Below are 5,453 nucleotides of genomic sequence, written 5' to 3'. Positions count from 1 at the left end.
TACAGCTTGTCCAAGGTCATTCATTATTAATACTATAAGTAATATCTTCGTTAAATACTTTGATGGCGACAGCTCAAACATGAGAGGTTGAGCTTTATTAGCTCCACCTTGCGGAAATTCCGGATACTATTATTTTACTTGTGGTACTATAGGAGAATTTACGGTAACTCGCGGTAGACTGCGTAAAGCGCACCGCAAAATAATGCGGTATCGCACGCTTGTTTTGAATGGCTGCATCTGTATAATATATTTATATTCCTAATATCATTTATGACATTCAGACATGTTATACTCCTGTTATTATTATGCTCAGCTACCAAAATTTCCCTTTAGTTGTAAACTTCCATATTAATATTCCAAATTAAGCAGATTTAAACATGCACAGTAGAGAGATTAAATGAAGCAATTGTTTCACTAACATCTAATGCACCACAAGTGGCACCTGTCAGTCATTGTTGGCCAGCAAATCACATGTCGCGGTAACCTGCAGCCCCAATCCTGCCTTACAGTGTTACCATGCATTTCTAATGGCTACATCTGTAAAAGTGAGAATTAGAATGATTTATAAAGCCATCATTATCATTATCTCATCAGTTTCCTGCCCCCATTCAGAATGTTGCTGAAGTGTCTCTATCACCTAAAGCAACCTCGAAATCGATTATAATAATGGCCCACTGGCTGACTTTGAAGCAACTGTCAGCAATGGCATAGCCAGGATTTTATATTTGGGGTGGCAGGGACACCAGCATAAAACAGTGATCCCAGGGTTGTTTCAGGCAAAACAAAAATATATGAAAGCTGTGAGTGTCAATATTTAAGTGCAGAACTTTGCAGCCACCTGCCAAGAACTTGCCACATGTTATTCTTACATATGTGTTCCCCTCACAATGTATTTTTCAGGATAGGCCACTTTCAGAGGTCACAAAATGTATCCCTGCAGAAAACCATAACAGGGCAACCAAATGAATATAGTGAACACATTTCTCTTAAAGTGATACACCAACTTTTCCATTTGGTGAAAACTAAGATGATAAAATGCATATGTGGGTTACACTATACTAATGTTGATATTACTATTGTTGGAAACAGTAGCAATTGTATTTGGAGAGTAACCTCTTGCCACAGCACAAGAGGTTTGTACTACTTATTGGGCTATGAAAATACTGTATGTCCTTGATGAAGCATGCAGTATGCATGAGAAGAATCAAAAGTGCTACATAGAAGAAATAAAAAGTACTATGCTAGAGTTTATGGAGTCCTAATTATGAGATAAAAAGTCCTAATCAGGAGAAAAAAAACTCCTACTTATGAATATTAATTTTTATTTTACTCATGGCACCAGGATGCTGCCCTACAGAGCTAACAATCTTGTTAAAGCATGCTTATATTTTACAGTGAGAAGCAGAGCTCACCAACTTTTGTCCTAAGAGGAAGTTTTGTAACATGTAAGCTGACAGTACAATAAAAAGCCCCTTTTCACAACCTGTTTGTGTCTTACACTTGATACATGAAGAACCACGAACCAAAAGAGCAAAACTTTACCACCAAATCCCACTGTTTTTACTGTTTTTATTTGTTGAACCATTATATCTCAGAATTGCAACTTAAAAACTCAGAAGTCCGACTTTATATCTCGCAATTGCAACTTTTTATCTTACATTTGCAATTTCGAAATAGCCCACATTTCATTGTCTGTCTTTTTGTTATTGTAATGGATTCGGGTTCTAGGGCTTGTGCCCTCGCCGCTCCCATCCTAGTTTGTGAGAAGCTGGCAAGACTGGGTTCGAGCCAATGCAGAAAAGCTCAGGAATTGGGGAGCTGTTCCTGATCAGGACACTCTATCAGCTAGAAAAACATCTTAATTGTGAACCAAATGCAATGGCCTCTCTGTATCAAGCACCACTGAGCTGAAAGAGAGAGGGACTGGCAAGGGAGCAGAAAACTTTATTCTTCTATTTTAATAAGCCTTGCAGCTACAGGTGTGTAACCATCCTTATGTTATATCCTAAATGCTATTCTTAGTTTTAACATTTTAAATAAGGTTTTTTATGTCATTTGTGTTAAGTTTCAATTTTCAATTTACATTATGAAAGTTGAATGCATTGTATCCATTAATCTTGCCATGCAAGTTTTTCCTGATAATCGTGCCATGTAAGTGTCTGATGAATTGTGCAGCTTTATGAAAACTGTGAATATAACTCAGTGCTGAAGGGTACCTTATGGTTGCTAAGTAACAGCTCATAAAAACTGTGATAATAAGAAATTATTAAAAAGAGATTTCTTAAGTCATGAAATTTTGAAATGGCTGCTGCTGGCAACATGACATTAATAGCATATTTCTTAAAACTTTACACAAGGAGGCAATTTTATTTTTATTTTTATTTATTTTTTATTGCTCTGTATTATTTCTTCCCCAATCATTAATATTAACTGTTTATAGACAAGCATAAATGTTAAAATTAAACCCTATATATGTATTTGCAGAACTATGAGACACTAATTCCAAATAAGTTTGTACTATTTATATTTGATACTGTGATTTTGGGTTTTAATCCAAATTTCATTACATGCCATTGTTGCCTAAGCTCATGCCAGCAAAAAGGTGCCCAAAACTTATTTTTTATCAACTAGGAGCTACCTTTATGAGGCACTTGGCTAGCAGTCTATTTTCTCATGCAATGTACAATAATAATAATAATAATGATAATAATAATCAGATTAGGTACTTTAGGTTTTTGGTAGGTACAGTAGTTTGGGTATTATATATGAGTAGTACAGTAAATGACTTATGCTTCTGAATTACTGTCATAATTAATAATATCTTTGTCAATACTTTATATTAAAAAACTTGAAAATTCTCCAAAAAACAACTCTTTTTCTTTTTGGTGAAGACCCTGTTTTAATTGATAATCTGCCTTACATAAATGTCAAGACACACTGTCTATAAACACTATTTAGGTACAAGAAGAACTATCATAATACATTTTTTAACACTATCCAAAAGCACACACAGTACATGATTAAGCATAAAAAAGAAAAAAGCAAGTAAAATAAAAGACTACAAAATAATATTTTGAAACATTATTAAAAAGAAAAGTCTTTAAGCTAGTGTTGAAAAAGGAAATCTAATGGATTTTTGTAATGATTTCCATAGATATGCAGCATATGAAAAGGCTCTATTGTTCATTTTGAGAAGCCCTTTCCAGGAGAATAAGAAGGCAGAAATCAGCATGTCAACGTTTAAGTGCTAGAATGTACTCGTACAGTAATCCTTAAAATAATCTGGAGCTAGAACATTTAGTGTTTTCAGTCAGCAGGATAACCTTAGCATTCACTCTGAGAGTTACTGTATATTACATTACATTATAGTAATCAATTTTCATAAAATGATGGCATGTGTCAATATTTCAGCATCAAGAGTTTAACGTCTTTAACCACAATGTTATATGGGTGGGAAAAAATGACATTGTGATGTGCTAAACATTTGCTTTAAATGCTTTAAATAAAAGTGCACAGTCAAAAGTAATACCAAGGTCTGATTTTAGCACTAGTAACAACATCACTGACCATAAACAGTTGTTTATTTTGGCCTACACATAAATCTGAGCCTCATCAGCCTAGCAGTGAAACTCAACTTCGTGATGTTGCATAATCTAAGGAACATGTAAATGACCGAATAGTAAAGGTGCCAGCACCAAACTTTGCAAAACAATAAGTCAAACCGAAGCAGATTTATAATAGAAAAGATTTATGAAATGGCACATGGAACCCAAATAGAAGTCAAACCAATGAAAGAAAATCCTAGTAATGCCTAGATAATTTTCCATGTTATCAGTAGCACGCCATGACTGATAGTACCAAAAGCTGCCCTAAAATCCAGAAGAATTATAGCGTGACCCAGCATCAGAAGCCATCAGCACATAGCTAACTACATTAGCAAGATCTGTTTCAGTGCTGTGTCCCTGTCTAAACTCTGACTGAAAAGGTTTAAAAAGCTCAGTAGATGCAAGATGAGACTATAATTGAGCTGCCAGAAGCAGTTTGAGCAAGGAAGGGCAAATTGGAAATGGAGTGGTAGTTTTAAATACATAGCTTTGGTTTTGTAAATCTGTGATACATAGAAACAGGATTTTCTAATATAAGTAAAATAAAGGTTTCTCAAGCATAAGAATGTCAGAAAACATTTTAATTAGCTTATGTTCTTAAATAGTTTGCCTCAATGGACTGTATTTTCTTGTGAGTAGAAAAAAACTTATGCTGCTCCAATCAGTTGATATAGATATGTGAATATATTAATTGCTGGAATTTTGTGTAGCTCAAGATTTGTAGTAATTCAAAGATTTTAACTACACAATAGCACAATTCTGGATGGGGAAAGCTAAAATGTTAATTTAATATCCAGTTTACAAGTTTTAGGTTGAATAGAATACAGTATGATAAATATTAATATTTAAAAAATGTAATATTGCTACAAAAATATAAAATGTTATGTAAAGTATGAGGCATGTGAATTCTCATGATGTGTCATGATGATGTCATGTCATGATGGCATCTTTTGGCTTGCCATTGCCCAGGGAAACCATCACATTCTGACAAGTTCTCACAGTTTTCCAGGGCTTACTACTCTAACTGGATCACCTTTTCATGATCCATGTTGATTAGTTTATTATTCAATTTCCACTTTTCTATTTAAACTGAGTCGCAGTTTGACAGCACTTCATCATTTTTTCCACATCACTTTTTCACTAACACTACTGTTTTAACTCTCTACATTCCTCTTCTGAACAAGATAGTACTTCACTCTTTGCAGAAGTTACGGCTTCAAACCTGCTCTGTAACCTGTTTGGTCCCCTTTTTCGGGAGGCTCGCTATTTGGTTTCATTCATTACTGTGATTCTCTGTTTCTGACCATTGGACTGTGTTTGACAGTCTCAGCAGCCTCCAGCCACCCTTTGCTCTGTGCAGCAGTCTCAGCGGCCTCAAGTCTGCCCTTCAAATCCCCCCGGCTCTTTTCCCAGGAGGCTCGCCATTCAGTTTCTCCCATACACAAGGCACCCTGTTTCCAATCGGCAGACTGTTTCTGGCAGCACTTTCGGTTTCAAGACCGTGCTTCACTCTGTGCGGCAGCCTTAGCTCTCAGTGTCACCTGGCGCAGCAGTCTCAGCTTCAGCATTGCTCAGCACACCAGTCTTAGCTCTTAGCCTGCTCTCAACATTGTCTGATACAGTCTTAGATTGTAGCCAGCACTCCATTCCACACTTACTCTTTGCACTTACTCGTTACACTTACTCTTGTCACTGTAGCGGCGAGGCTTATTAATAAGAAAAAATTAAGTGTTCTGAGCCTTCCCAAATGAGGCCCCATTTCTCTGTTCATCTCTGTGGTGCAGCCACAGAGAAACTATTCATGCAGGCTGATTTAAGGTTTCCTTTGATAAGGGACAGCTCCCAAAG

Source organism: Lepisosteus platostomus, chromosome 2 (assembly GCF_059453375.1).
Source record: "Lepisosteus platostomus isolate fLepPlt1 chromosome 2, fLepPlt1.hap1, whole genome shotgun sequence".
In the NCBI taxonomy this organism is placed as follows: domain Eukaryota; kingdom Metazoa; phylum Chordata; class Actinopteri; order Semionotiformes; family Lepisosteidae; genus Lepisosteus; species Lepisosteus platostomus.
The sequence above is the reverse complement of the archived record's forward strand: the minus strand, read 5'-3'. Positions refer to the sequence as shown.